Source organism: Canis lupus, chromosome 13, assembly GCF_011100685.1.
Source record: "Canis lupus familiaris isolate Mischka breed German Shepherd chromosome 13, alternate assembly UU_Cfam_GSD_1.0, whole genome shotgun sequence".
In the NCBI taxonomy this organism is placed as follows: domain Eukaryota; kingdom Metazoa; phylum Chordata; class Mammalia; order Carnivora; family Canidae; genus Canis; species Canis lupus.
Genome location: NC_049234.1, coordinates 46,184,785 through 46,199,841, shown reverse-complemented (window position 1 = coordinate 46,199,841; position 15,057 = coordinate 46,184,785). Strand labels below are relative to the sequence as shown.

The window sequence follows — 15,057 nt, the reverse complement described above, 5'->3', positions numbered from 1 at the left end:
CAATTAGTCTTCTTCCCAAGTTTTGTTTCCTAGTGACTTCCACCTGGACAGGGCGCCCCAGGGCAGCTGCCCTTGTCCCCTCATACATCCTGGTCTCCTCTGCCTTAACAAATAGGGACCAAAACAGAACCCTACCTGTGTGCAGGATGCCAACCAAGCATTGCCTTTCTTTCTTTCTTTCTTTCTTTCTTTCTTTCTTTCTTTCTTTCTTTCTTTCTTTCTTTCTTTCTTTCTTCTTTCTTTCTTTCTTTCTTCTTCTTTTTCTTTCTTTTCTTTCTCTCTCTTTTTCTTTCTTTCTTTTTCTTTTTGTTATACTCACAACTAAAATTTATTACAGTGAAAGGATACAAAACACTATTGGCAAAGGGCTAAACACATGGGGTGGGGTACAGGGGAATTCAGATACAAGCATCCAAGAATCCTCTCCCAAGAATTCTTTAAAAAATGAAAATACTCGTGTTTTTCTCCTTAGCATTTGCCACCCTAAGATACTGATTATTCACGTCTTGATTTATCTTCTCCACTATAAGGTCAGACCAAGGCCTTCGTTTCATCCATTTGAGGATTAGAAAGGGGCATGGACATAGGGCATAGGAGGTGCTCAAGTGTGAATAGAAATGTGACATAGGAAAGAACAGCTCGGGATTCTTTTTAAAGATTTTATTTATTTATTCATGAGAGACAGAGACAGAGAGGCAGAGACGCAGGCGGAGGCAGACGCAGGCCCCATGCAGGGAGCCCGACCTGGGACTCGACCCGGGTCTCGGGGGTCACGCCCTGGGCTCAACCACCGGCCCCCCCGGGGTCCGCAGCCCGGGGTGTCCGGGGCCTGTAGGACCCAGAGCAGTGGCCCACGTGGTGAGCTGGGAGAGGTCCCCGAGGAGGGGGCGTGGCCCGAGAGAACCAGCTCCTCGCCCGGGGCGCTCGGGCTCCAGAGGAGACGCCCCGCTCCCGGGGACCAGGCTTCCCGCCATGGCAGGTGCCTAAGGTCCGCGGCGCTGAGACTTTGGGCGCCAACGGCCGGGCCCGCCCCCTTCCGCCCCCTCCTTCCCACGGATTGGCTGCTCTCCCCGCCCTCCCGCCTCCATCCTTCCCACGGATTGGCTGCTCTCCCCGCCCTCCCGCCACCATCCTTCCCACGGATTGGCTTCTCTCCACGTCGCCACGCCCCCACCCTTCGCACGGATTGGCTTCTCTCCACTCCATCCCGCCCCCATCCTTCCCACGGATTGGCTTCTCTCCCCGCCGTCCCGCTGCCATCCTTCCCACGGATTGGCTTCTCTCCCCGCCGCCCCGCCTCCCTTCCCGCGGATTGGCTACTCGCCCCACGGCCCTCCTTCCGGCCTCCTTAGCAGCGCCGCCAGCCGGGGGCCGCGGGAGTCCGGCCAGGTGAGCGGGGGTGAGCGGGGGTGAGCGGGGTGAGCGGGGTGAGCGGGGGCAGCGGGGGCGAGCGGGGGCGGGCGGGGGGGCCTCGGGCCGCGTCCCCTCGAGCTTTGCCCGCCCCGAGCCCGTGCTCCCGGCGGCCAGGACGGAGGGGTAGAGCAGCCCTCGGCGGCCCGGGGGGCGGGCGGCTCAGCCCGTCCCGGGGCCGCGCGAGGCACAGGCGCCGCGAGGGGCCGCCCGGAGGCCCCCCCGCCCCCCCCGCCCCCCGCCGACCTTGCGCTCTGCTCCCCAGGCCGGCGGCTCCGGAGGGCTCGGGGCGGCCCGGGTGTCGGACGCGAGCGGGGCCGCGGCGGCCGGAGCTCCCCGCGCAGGTACGACCCCCCGCCCCCGCCCCCACCCCCACCCCCACCCCCGGCGACCCCGGGCCCGGCCCGGAGCACGTGGCCGCCCGCCCCGCCCCGCCCCCGCGGGCCCCGGGCCCCCCCTTTCCTGTGCGCTCCCAAGGCTGCCGCAGTGCCCTGGGAGGCCAACACAGAAGGGGACAGCAAGGCTCCATGAAACCCAGGGACGAGCCCGCAGAGCTCCTCTTTGGATCCTGTCTGGAGTCACAGCCCAACCGGAGACGTCTCCTTCCGGCCCAGCACCTGTGGGGTTTTGTCAGGTCTGGTGTATCGTGCGGGAGAGCGAGCACGTGCTGGCCTGGGGCGCGGGGGAGGGGCGGGGAGCGGCCCCGGGACCCTGACCCCGCGGGAGGACGCCCGCCCCGAGCACCCAGGCGCCCCCTTCTGCGATGGGGCTCTAGTTGGCAGCACAGTGAGGGATGCAGACTTCCCCTTCCTTAGATGATCCTTTCAGAGTTGCTGGTCTTTGAAGGGTGGGAAAACAGGGGTGGGTGGAACGCAGAACACAGGGCTTCTTCCTGCACACCTGTCTTTGGAGACAGACTGAAAATAAGGTACCTCAACAGTTGTTTTCTGTTGGAAAGGTCATTTGGAAATTTTTCCTTTTTTATAGGTTGAAAGCTACAGGTAGCAGCCGTGGAAGCTGGAATATTCTGATGCTGGTTATTTTTACTGACCTACAGCAACTCTGCGGCCTAAGGTACACACATGCTTCTGTGGGACCCAAAAATTCAGGAAATGTCCCCAACCCCTGGCCCCTAGAGGAGTAAGCACTGCGGCTTCCAGCCCAAGTCAGTGCCAAGAATACCCGCAGAGCATGCCCTTAACAGAAAGTTCCATATCGCAATGAGGAACTAAGGGCTTGAGAAACTCTCCCATCCTTACTAGAAATCCCCTAGACCAGCCCATAAAAATCCAGCTGGAACCCACCTCGAGTCCAAGTCCCTGCTCCACTGTGACGGGTACACTTGGACCCAAGCTCGAGCTTGCTAATAAAGCCTCGTGTGCTTGCATCAGTGTTGGCTCCTTCGTGGTTTCTCAGATTCACAGTCTTGGGCACACCACTTCCAAAGAGGTCAAGTATCCTTCCATAAGCTGTAGTGGCCACGTGTCCTGCGCACCCATCATGGGCACTAGCAGCAGGGCCGCGCTGGTGGTGACTAACGGCAGCATAGCAGGTGTTTCATTTTCTTGTCATTCAGTTCTGACAACTCTGTGAGGTCAATATTGTTCTCTCAGTTTTACAGATGACGCAACAAGTAGGTTAGGGACTGGCTCAGGGCCCTGTCACATGTGTAGCCCTGAATTAGGATCCTCATGTAACTTTCTGGCCATGTGACCTCTTGGAAAGTCCCTTCTCTTGGCATTTCACGTTCTAGTGGAACAGTAGAAATATTGAAACAGATGAGGCCAGTTTGGTCAGGGGAGACCACAGTAGAGCCATTAAGCATATAAGCTCTTCATAGTCTTTAATGGCATCGAACCTATCAGAGTTACCCAAAATTTGGCACAAAGGGAGCATCTGTCAGCATGTGATGTTAGCTGTTCTTGATGAATGAGCATTTTGAGCTGTGAAAGGGGATTTAAAGGATACAGTGGTGTTAGAATATGAAAATCTTGAAGGTGATGGGAGAAGTTTTCATGTGGAAAGAAAGATAACACCAGTGTGGTGAGACGAACAGAGCATATAGTATGTGCTAGTTCTCAGCCTGGCCAGCCCCAAATGTCTGCAAATGCCTCATTTTCCAGAAGTTTCAAATAAAGATATTTTCATATTCACCTTGGAGTCACTCTTACTGGTTATTTCATAACGCTGTCCGGCCTTTTACGCTTGCATTGCACATTGCACTTGCATTACACTGTGAAATCCAGCCTGGTAACTTTTTTTAGGTCATTGATTCTACGAATATGTTAGAAGGCCATCATTGCTAGAGAGGAAGAGAAAGGAAGTGCACGTCGAGGCACTGAGTTGAGGATGTAGAAGCTCCGATAGGGATGGCCAGGGAGGACAGATGACCAGAGACCTGGAGATGCTGGGATCCTGTATGGACTTGGGTAAAGGCCATTGCAGGTGAGTGAAAACAAGTTAAAAGGCCTGGAGAGAGTGAAGTGTGTAAAGGTTTGGGGAAAAGCAAAGAGCTGCAGAGAAAGCTCTTAAGGGGAGGGAGAGTTGCAGGACAGACAGTTGTTTGCAGGGCCAAGGTGGATATTTTATTCTCAAAATGGCAACCTCAAGTCTGGTGTCTCTGGCTTCTGAATGCTGCAACGTTTACCTAGGGACGCTCCCTAGCACCCATACTCTTTTCTGCTCTTGGCCCAAGTTTTCTGTGGTCACTATTATCCCTCCCCTCATGCCCCATAAGTGCTCTTGTTCTGGGATTCTGTAGCATCTCGTAATGGCCTTACACACTTAGAAGTCTGTTCTGTGGTTGGTTATGTACCTGCCTGACTGCCCCTGCCCCGACTTAACTACAGTAAAGCCCGTCTTGCTTCCCACCATATTCCTGGGGCCCAGTCAAGCTCCTGGCATGATACTGATGCTGGCATATTTCACTTGAGCCCTAAGCCCAGCATGACTAATACAAGGAGCAGTATCATTTATAATTAAGCCTAATATAGATAATTCTACTGGGTAAAATTATATATGGCGTTCTGTGAGTGGCTTACAGCCATCTATTAGAAGCAACAGAATACTAATCCTTGGTTCAAACCCCCACCCTTCCATGTGATCGTAAGACAAGGTCTCCACTTGGGTCTCTGTGAATGGATAATCCTCATCCATAAAGTTGAGTCCACATCATCATCTACCTGGTGAGAAGTAAGCACTCAGTAAAGGTAATTCTTTGGCAGTAACTATAGGATCCTTATAATATTGGATGGTCCTTGTAATATTAGGACATAATGACGATACTGGTATTTAGTATTTAGATCCTACAATGCTGGCTTTAATTTTCTTTCAGTAATTAATAGAGCATGTATCCTGGGCCAAGTACCACTCTAGGTAATACGACCCCATCAGTAAACAAAACGGACAAAAATCCATGTATACAGTTTCAACGAGAGTCCTAAAGCTTTAACAGGCTGCGGCAACTTCTGGCAGAACAAGGGATTGATAAAACCCTGCATCGACGGGTCCACTGAAAAGGGGCCAAGAGAACAGCTGTTCTAGCCAACTGTCTAAAAGTGGTGTAAAACCCCCAAGTGTTCGAGTCTGACAGAAGGCTGTAGCAAATCGTTTCCAAGGATAACCACGGGTCTCATAAGCGGCTCCACAGCATCGAGTCCTAGAGGTGGCCCCTTGCCCCTAGAAGAGTTAGTTACCTGGGCTGTTGAACAGGTGGAGACCCTGGTCTGCCATGGATCTTCCTCCCTCTCCCACTGTCAATCCTCAACCAGTACAACTTGGTTTACACTTTGGCTTTCCAATTTTTTTTTTTTTAAGATTTTATTTGTTAATGACAGAGAGGCAAAGACTGAGGGAGAAGCGGGCTGCCTGTAGGAAGCCTGATATGGGACCCGATCCCAGGATCATGTCCTGAGCCAAAGGCAAATGATCAACTGCTGAGCCATCCAGGTATCCCTGTTTATTTTTTTTGTAGAAAGGGTTTTGATGCTAAAAAGTTTGAAGTCCATTAAACTAAACACTAGCAGGTAAAAGATGGAAGCAGTCTTAGGTAGTGAAATGGGGAAAACCGAAGCCATTTTTCCCTAAGGGGCTTCAGGATATAGAACTACAGACACTAGAACTGCGCTGCCCAATAGGACAGTCATCAGTCACCTGGGACTATTTAAGTTTAAATCAAAACTGAATAAAACGAAAAGCTCAGCCTCTCAGTTGCATAGCCCTATTTCAAATGCTCAGTAGCCCCACATCTCCATTACTACAGAAAGTTTCATTGGCAGTACAGTCCTGCGGGTTCTATGGTGTTTTACGGAAGAGGAAAAACCCGGGGCCTAGTAGCCTGAAGAATGCCTCCCAAATAGAGTCCGGTCCTAATTTCAAAGCTGTAAGTGTTACCTTATTTGGAGAAGGGTCTTTGCAGATGTGATTAGGTGAAGGTTCTTGAGATGGGAAGATTATCCGGGATAATCTCTGTTGAGCCCTAAATCTAATCACAAGTGCCTTTAATTAATTAATTATTTATTAAGTAGTCTCCACGGCCCAGCGTGAAGCCCAGTGCAGGGCTTGCATTCACAGCTATGAGATGGAGACCCGAGCTGAGATTAAGTATCAGACACTCCACCATCTGAGCCACCCAGGTGCCCCCACAAGTGCCTTTATAAGAGGGAGGAAGGAGGTTCCGTGCTCAAAGGAGGAGGCCATGAGAAGGATGAGCCTTGAGAGAGTGCACTTGATTTGATCCCATGAAACTGAGTTTTGGCCTCCAAAATTGTGAGAGAATAAATTTCTGTTGTTTTAAGCCACCACGTTGGTAAGTAATTTTTTATAGCAGCCTAGCAGCCTCTGGCAACTAATATAGATGGAAAGCTTCAGATCACAGAGCTGGAGCTCGAACCCCATCACATTGCCTCCCACACTGCTTTTATTAGTGCCTTATGGGAGTGTGGGCAGGAGAAGAGCTTTTCTATTCATTAGCCAATTTTTTAAATATTCCAGAGATATGGCAATGAAATTAAGCTTTATTTAGGTAGAAATCATGAGAGATGTGATTTTAGCATGTGGCTAAAATATGGAGGACTAGCAAATACCTCCTAAAACAACACAGATGATCGAAACTAATATAAAATAATAATTTAGGGTTTATTGGGATGTCAATTTATGGTTTATGTATACTTTCTGTAAATCTTGCACAGTGCAAAGCATCTCCAGAGATCAAGTTGTAAACGTTGAATAACGAAAATAATTAGGACAAATTATAATTTTTGCCTTGTGGGCCATATGGCTTTGACCAGCAGGGTCCCAGAGGCAATACAGACTGTTACAGTGAGACGATTTTTCCATAACAACCTCAATTAGTTTTGGCTCATGTTCCACAAGACGTAAACCTGGATTTCTGGGAGTCTTTTAAAACAACAGCAAAAAACCTTCACAGTAGAACTCATAAAACTAGTCTGACACTGCCACAGGGGTGTGGACTTAAGCCCACACACCGTAATTTTGGTGTGTCTAAGTCGCAACATACCGATAGGGAACGATGACAGCATCCTACCGCGGATTGGGAAGGAAATGGCAAAAACAAGTTTCTGAATTAGAAGTTCACGCTTGTTGAGCTTAAAAATTTCTTCTTATGGGAAGGAACAGCACGCGATCCAACTAGCTCCTTAAACTAAAATGCAAATGTTGGTGGACAAAAATATCTGGAAGTGTTTTCTAGGTTTACCAAAATTGATGTGAAATCATTTTTCACCTATTTTGTATCTCAGCTCTGACATGAATTGCCAACGCTTCTTATTAGGGGCGGGGCGAGGAGGGGGCGGGGCTCGGCCGGCCACGCCCACTCCCGCGGAGGGGAGGGTGGGCGGGGCGAGGAGGAGGCGGGGCTCGGCCGGCCACGCCCATTCCCGCGGAGGAGAGGGCGGGGCGAGGAGGAGGCGGGGCTAGGCCGGCCACGCCCACTCCAGCGGGGGGGCGGGGGCGGGGGCGGTGCAGCCCGAGAACCCAGGCCCCGGCCGCGCCTCCCTCCAGGGTGGCCGCCGCCGAGGGACGCGTCCAGGCGTCGGAGGAGCCGGACCCTTGACCCCCGGGCCCAGCCCCGCAGCCTCGTGCGACACCGGAGAGGCTCCCACAAACCGCGAGAAATCGGGAGGCGCGTGTGCCAGTCCGCGGTGGAGGCGGCTCCTCGGGGGAGGCTCGCGTCCCTTGGGGCTCTTTCCTGGCCCCCGCTGCACCCCCTGGGCCTGGATCCCCGCCCCTGGGGTGGCCCCACCCGCGCGCCGCGGGGTCGGGAGGAGGCGCTGGGCTGCGGTGCTGGAGCTCGGGCAGCAGCCCTCACCCCTCAACTGTGGCTCTGCAGGGACAGGTGAGGCTCGGGCCCTGACCCGTCCTGTCGTCCTCCTGCCTCGGCCGCTGGCCCTGTGTCCCGCCCAGGCCTAGGCAGGGAGGTGGGGGGTTTCACCTGTGCCTCGAAGGAGGCGGGGCTGCAGGCACCGCGCCGAATTCACGTGCTTCCCTCACAGCTTCCTCTGACCGCCTTGTGTCTTGTTCTGCATAGTATGCAATGAGCATTGATATTTTTTGTTTTTATTTGTTGATTTTTTTGTTGTTTTATTTTAAATAATTTTAAAAAGATTTTGTTTATTCATGAGAGACAGAGAGAGAGAGAGAGAGGCAGAGGGAGAAGCAGGCTCCATGCAGGGAGCCCGATGTGGGACTCGATCCCGGGTCTCCAGGATCACACCCCGGGCTGAAGGCAGGTGCTAAACCACTGAGCCACCCAGGGATCCCCAATTTTAAATATTTTCATGTATTTATTCACAGAAGATGCACAGAGAGGCAGAGACATAGGCAGCCCACAGGGAGCCCAGTGCAGGACTCGATCCCAGGACCCGGGGATCAGGGCCTGAGCTGAGGGCAGATGCTCAACCACTGAGCCACCCAGGCGTCCCTGTTTGATTCGGAATAAATCATTGTCATCAAAACAGTCCCAATGAAGTAGCTACTGTTACTCAAATTTTCAAGTGAGGAAAGGAGGCCCGGAGGGATTTAGTGACCTGCCCAAGTTCTGTCGGTTTGTTCTCTAAACATCAACTCCACTCAGTCCTTGTCAGCCCTCTCGCCTACTTTGATTCAGGCCTTCATAGTTGCTTGCCTGGATTACTTCTACAAAGGCCCCGTAGCTCCTTTCCTTGCTATCCTCGACAAAGTCAAGGATTAATGTTTCTAATGCGAATCTAATCATGTCTCTCAAATCCGTCTCTAAGTCTCTCAAATGTCAAATCCTTCTGTGGCCCCGTATTGCCTGTAGGTGCCCACACAAGCTGCTCTTTATGGAAATATTACATCCCGGAGAAGTACGTGAATTATAAACGCACGGCCTGCTGAAATGTCACAAGTGGATCACACCAGCGGCCAGGTGGAGACACCGAGCAATAACCAGCGTCCCAAATGTGTTTCCTTCCCATCACTAACCACTTTCCCTCCCACCCCAGGGAGGTAGCCTTGGGTTTGCATGTGATATAAATGGATCATTACAGCATATACTCTTTCATGTCTAGTTCCTTTAACTCACTGTTGTGTTCATTAGGTGCATTCATATGTTGACTACGTTTATAGTTTGTTTGTGAGGATGCTGTATTGCATTCCACCGTGTAAATACGCCACAATTGATTTATCCAGTCAACTGTTGATACACATTGGAATAGTATGTATTTCGGACCTAAAAAATCTTTTTTCAAATTGTATTTATTTGTTCATGAGACACACAGAGAGAGGCAGAGACACAGGCAGAGGGAGAAGCAGGCTCCATGCAGAGAGCCCGAGGAGGGACTCGATCCCAGAACCCCAGGATCACGACCTGAGCCAAAGAAAGGCAGATGCTCAACCCCTGAGCCATCCAGGTGCCCCTGGACCTAAGAAAAATCTATGCCATGAACATTGTAATAGAGATCTTTTGATGAACATGATGAATGATGCATGCATTTCTCTTGGATATATACCTAGAAATAGAATTGTTGGGTCACAGGTTGTACAAATTTGGATATTTTATTTTATTTTGATTTGATTTGATTTGATTTTAATTTGATTATAACTTTCGAATATTTAGCAAAGGTTTTTTTTAAGATTTTTTTTTTTTTTTTTTTTTTTTGAGAGCAAGAAGGGGCAGAGGGGGAGAGAGAGGGAGAAAGAATCTGAAGCAGACTCCACAATGAATGAGGAGCCTGACATGGGGCTGTTCCCGGGGTTCCACCCCACGACCATGAGCTCATGACCTCAGCTGAAACCAGGAGGTGGATGCTTACTCCACTGAGCCACCCAGGTGCCCCAAATATTTGGCAAAGTTCAAAGAATTTTACAGCAAACACACTGTAAACCTACTAAATAGATTCTATGAATAACAGTTTATAAAACTTGCTTGTTACATTTCCAACCTTCCCTTTATCTATTCTAATATTGTTGCATTTCAAAGTAAATTGCAGCTGGCGATACAAATCCCATAAGTAATTTAGCCTGTATGTCACTAACTAAAATTCAACGTCTAAGATTTCTTTTGATGTACAATTTCAAAGATACTAAGTCCACAAATCTTCATTGTACATCTGCTGAGTTTTGAGCACGTGAGTCTTGAATTCCATTCCTCCTCCCAGTCAATCTTCCTTTCCACTCTTCTGGGGGCAACCCCCATTCTGATTTGTTCTCCACTGTCTAGCTTCACGTGTTTCAAAATTTCATATTCTTGGAGTTGTACAGTATGTGCCCTTTTGTGTAAGCCTCAGCATACTGGATTTCTGAGTCTATGTTTTTGCATGTGTCAGCAATCTACTCCTTTTATTGCTGAATCATATTCCACGGGACAAATATGCCACAGTCTTTATGGACTATAAGAGGGATTTCTATGCACATCCTTTGTCAGGTCTGTATGTTGGCAAATATCTCCTCCCATTCTGGGTTTCTTTTCATTCTTTTAATGAATGAGGTCTGAATTTTTTTTTTTTTTTTGCAGGGGAGGGGAGAGATCTTAATTTTAAGATTCCAGTTTGTCCATTTTTATGGTGAGTGTTTCTGATTTAAGGTGTCTCTGCTTACTCTAGGTTATTAAGATTGCTCTTCTGTTTTCCTCTAAAAGTTGTACTCTTTTAATTTGCCCCTTTAGAACAGTATTCCATTTGGAATTGTTGTAAATGGTGGGATATAGAAGTAGACCCAGATGCCTCTTTTTTTTTTCCCAATGGGGATACCCAATTAATCCAACACGTTCATTTAAAAGATCATTTCCCCATTTGCAGTTGTCATAAATCAGGTGGCCTTATATGTGTAGACCTAATTCCCACCTCTGTATGGTTTTGTCTGTCATTGCATCAATACCTCATAGTCTTCATTACTGTTTGTTTTATGATAATCCTTGGTAGTACATCACTGAACTGAATTTTTAATTTCATTGAATTTGGATCTAAATAGGCATGTAGCTAGTGACCACTAAGATAGCACAGATACAGAACATTTCCATCCTCACAGAACGTTCTGAGGCCAATACTGGATAAGATACTTCCTATCATAGCTACAGGCCATCTTGAGCTTATTCCAGGGTGCCCTTCAAAAATATCTGCGTAAAATCTCATTTTAGAAATTCAAACACGTCTTCCCACACCTAGGTAAGACACCCAGTTCTTTTGACCTCGTGCTTTTAGCAATGAAAATATTATTTCAGGTGTGGAAGAGCCTAATGCTTTGGGGGACATTTCCTATGATCAGACACCATAAAATATGTAGTCCCAAATCGTATGTAAAGATTCCTGCTGTAATACCATTACATGGAGCTTATTATCTGTCCTGGTCCAAGTTCAAACTTAATTCTCTTTTAGAGGTCCTTTCCTTTCTGGGCTGTGACTAGCTGTGTTTGAGAGAGTTTGCCCTCAGTCCTGAGATCACAAGGCTGAGTCAGCTCTGGCTCCTGTGTGTAAGGAATGCATTAAACCATTTTGTCCTGTCTATTCCATCAGAGACCTTGAAATCTTGTGCCATAAAGTGACACATATGATACAAATGATACATATTATTATGTTCTTCAGGTGCCACTTTTTTACATTTGGTGTGTATTTCTCCCTACCATGCTTGAATTTGATGACTGTTTCTTTTCTAATGTCTTGTGGTTTATAGACCCTGATGGCTATCTTCATTTATCATCAATTTCCAGGCTTGAGGATAGCACCGGGCTTTAGCGGTGATCTAAATTTCCACTAGGGCAACAGGTATTTATTGAGCACCCACTCTGCGAGGTGCCATGAGCAGGGCCCTGGAGACAACCCTAGGACAAATCACAGATAATACTTACTACCATTGAGCATCTACCGTAGCCCACACACTTGCACTTGTTATTTTTAATGATCGTAACGACACTACAAGGTAAATATTGTTATCTTATTTTTCAAGTGATAAAGCTAAAGGTTTTTTTTTGGGGGGGGGGGTCAAATTTCTGCAGCTAATATATGCATCCTGAAATCCCTTATTCTTCCTGAAGTCCTTCTAGAACGATCGGAGAGAGAAACAATCTTCCTTCTCTCTGTCCTCATTCTATAGCCAGGCTTTTCTCTGACCCAGGGTCTGGGAAGGAGGCCTTGCTAACAAGTGGCCAGTGCCCTCTTTAGGAGTACAACTCTCCAAGGATCACCTCAGAACCAGAATCTGTTAGCACCTCCAGAGCAAACATCAATGTGGAAGAAGGACCTGCCAGGATGGGTCCTTTAAGGAGACTCTGAATGTGAATGTGGTGGCTGGGTGTCTAGTGTTATCTTGGACCATAAGGATAAGAACCACCTAGGTGTTATGGGCTGAATTCCGTCCACCCTCTGCACCCCACACCCCCCAAATTTACATGTTGAAGTCCTAACTTCCAGTATCTTAGAGTGTGACCTTATCTGGAATGTGATCTTGTAGGGTCACTGAGGAAGTAAATTAGTTAGGATGAGGGCATACTGAAGTCAGGAAGCCCCTAATCTAATAGGACTGGTGTCCTTATAAAAAGGGACAATTCAGACATAGATACACACACACACACACAGAGAGAGAGAGAACACCGTATGAGCATGAAGGGGAAGGCAGAGATGTTTCTACAAACCAAGCAATGCCAAAGATTTTTAGACACCTACCAGAAGCTGTGGGAGAGGCCTGGAACAGGTTCAGCCTTACAGTCCTTGGAAGAAACCAACCCTGTCAACTCCTTCATCTTGGGTGTCTGGCCACCAGCACTGTGAGACGATACATTTCTGTTGTTGAAGCCACCCAGTCTGTAGTACTTTGTCATGACGGCGGAAGCAAGTGAATATACCAGAGATGGCAAAGAAATGAGGTGGCAGGAATCTGCACCGCCGGGGGCTTTATGGAGCACGACTTCCCCCTCAGCCTCGGTGCTGATATGGAAAAAACGTCTGCCCTGTTTTAGACACTCGTACTGGCCCTTTGTCACCTGCATTCAAACCAATCCCAGTTGACACTCAGGATAAAGCCCAAACTCCTTATCATGACATACTCTACCCATCAAGATTTGGCCCCTGCCTTTTTTTTTTTTTTCTGCTTTGCCCCCTCCGAGCCCACATACTTCAGTCATATGGCGCTACCTACTCCCCCAAACCCCTCTCATAACCTCCTTCCTCTGAGCATGCCTCTCCCTCTCCTGATAATATCTTTCCCACTCCCTTTCTCTCTGCCTGTGCTCTTTCTTCTCCTTCTTGGCTTGGCTGTCTCGAGTTCTACATCCTCCAGAGTTCCTTCCCAGACCTCACTAGGAGCAGTTTCTGATCTCATGCTCCTGGTGCTTCCTGCTATCACGATGCATATCCATTATGTTGTAGATTGTGAACTACTTTTTTGGAGTCCATCATAAATACTAATTAAATCTTTCCTCAGTGGTGAAGAATCACTGGGAATTGTCCTCATTCTATTGATGAGATGATGTGTTCCAAATCTCTAGGATACATTTTTATGTAGGTTGTTTTTTTTTCTTTTGAAGAGTAGCTCAACACTATACTCAAGATGGCTACAAAATGAAGCGTCTCCTTTTGACCTTTCTTTTCTCTTTTAGTCATGAGTACCTTTAAAAATCTTCTTTTTTAAAGATTTTATTTATTTATTCATGAGACACACACACACACAGAGGCAGAGACACAGGCAGAGGGAGAAGCAGGCTCCATGCAGGGAGCCCAACGTGGGACACTATCGCAGGTCTCCAGGATCAGGCCCTGGGCTGAAGGCGGTGCTAACCTACTGAGCCACCTGGGCCACCCTGGTATGGGCTTTTAGATGTCTTCTAAAGCGTGTGGTCCATAGAACCTCCTGTGAAGGAGGCTTCTGTGAATCTGAAAACGTTCTGTGTCTATGTCGTCCAATATGGTAGCCACTAGCCACATGATTATTTAAATTCAAATTTTGTTCCATTCAAAATGCAGTTCCTCAGTATGGTAGCTTGAATAATGGCTTCCAAATATATTCACATCCTGGGTAGCCCCAGTGGCGCAGGGGTTTAGCGCCACCTGCAGCCTGGGGTGTGATCCTGGAGACCCGGGATCGAGTCCCATGTCAGGCTCCCTTCTCCCTCTGCCTGTGTCTCTGGTCTCTCTCTCTCTCTCTCTCTCTCTCTGTGTCTCTATGCACAAATAAATAAAATCTTATAAAATTAAAAAATAAATAAGTAAAACAAAAATTTAAAAAAAAAAACAACTATATCCACATCCTAATCTCCAGAACATGTGAATGTTAACTTATATTGCAGATGTGATTAAACTAAAGATCTCAAGATGGAGAGATTATCTGGACTATCTGAGTGGACCGTAAATATAATTACAATTGTCCTTAGAAGAGGGAGACCCAGACTGACTGGATAGCAGAACAGAAGAAAGCAGGGCTACAGCTGAGGCTATGCTGCTGGCTCTGGAGAGGAGGAGGGATGCATGGAATGAACCTCTGGAAGTGGGAAAAGGCAAAGAGATGGGTTGTTCCCTAGAGCCTACAAAAGGAGCGTGAGCCTGCAGACACCTTCACGTCATCCCAGTGAGACTGATTTCAAACTGTAAGACAATAAACCTGTGCTTTTTGAAGCCATCAAGTTTGTGGTCATTTGTGACAGGGGTCATGGGAAATTCGGACACACAGTGGCACTGGCCGCGTTTTGGGAGCACACTTCTAGACAATGTAGTTCTAGAATCCTCTGCTTGGGAGAGCAAGTAAGTACATGTGACAGATTTCCTATTCTCTACATCTTTGAAAATCTAGAAAAATTCTAAATACGAGTAATTTGCTGCTTATATCCAATATGAATGTATAATATAAATCTTGTGCATGGGAAAACCAAGCCAGGAAAGCTTTCCTATCTTCTGCTCAAGCAGGTAAACACAACTACTGCAGCTACTGTAACTCAGCCTTTGTCCTGTATTGTGATCCATTTCTTGCAGTTGAGACAGTTTTTAAATGGCCTCATTTACCTCATGAGAATTGATGCCAGAGATGCTCCCAGTCAGTTTATCTTCCTCTTTGGAGCACAAAAAGCATTATCAAGTCAGATACAAATTATTATTTTTTTTTTAATATTTATTTATTTATTCATGAGAGACACAGAGAGGCCGAGACACAGGCAGAGGGAGAAGCAGGCTCCCTGCGGGGAGC

At 47.9% G+C, this 15,057-nt stretch overlaps 1 long non-coding RNA gene and 1 other non-coding gene across 2 annotated transcripts; both read left to right on the top strand.

Annotated features, from left to right (window-relative positions):
• Window positions 1-1,648: 1,648 nt before the first annotated feature.
• Window positions 1,649-14,496, top strand: LOC102155122. Its single transcript, XR_005369013.1, has 4 exons — window positions 1,649-1,754; window positions 2,398-2,484; window positions 3,675-3,855; window positions 14,168-14,496. It is a non-coding gene; the product is annotated as an uncharacterized LOC102155122 (long non-coding RNA).
• LOC119865438 lies at window positions 1,875-1,996 on the top strand. Its single transcript, XR_005369111.1, has one exon. It is a non-coding gene; the product is annotated as a small nucleolar RNA SNORA26 (small nucleolar RNA).
• Window positions 14,497-15,057: the final 561 nt, after the last annotated feature.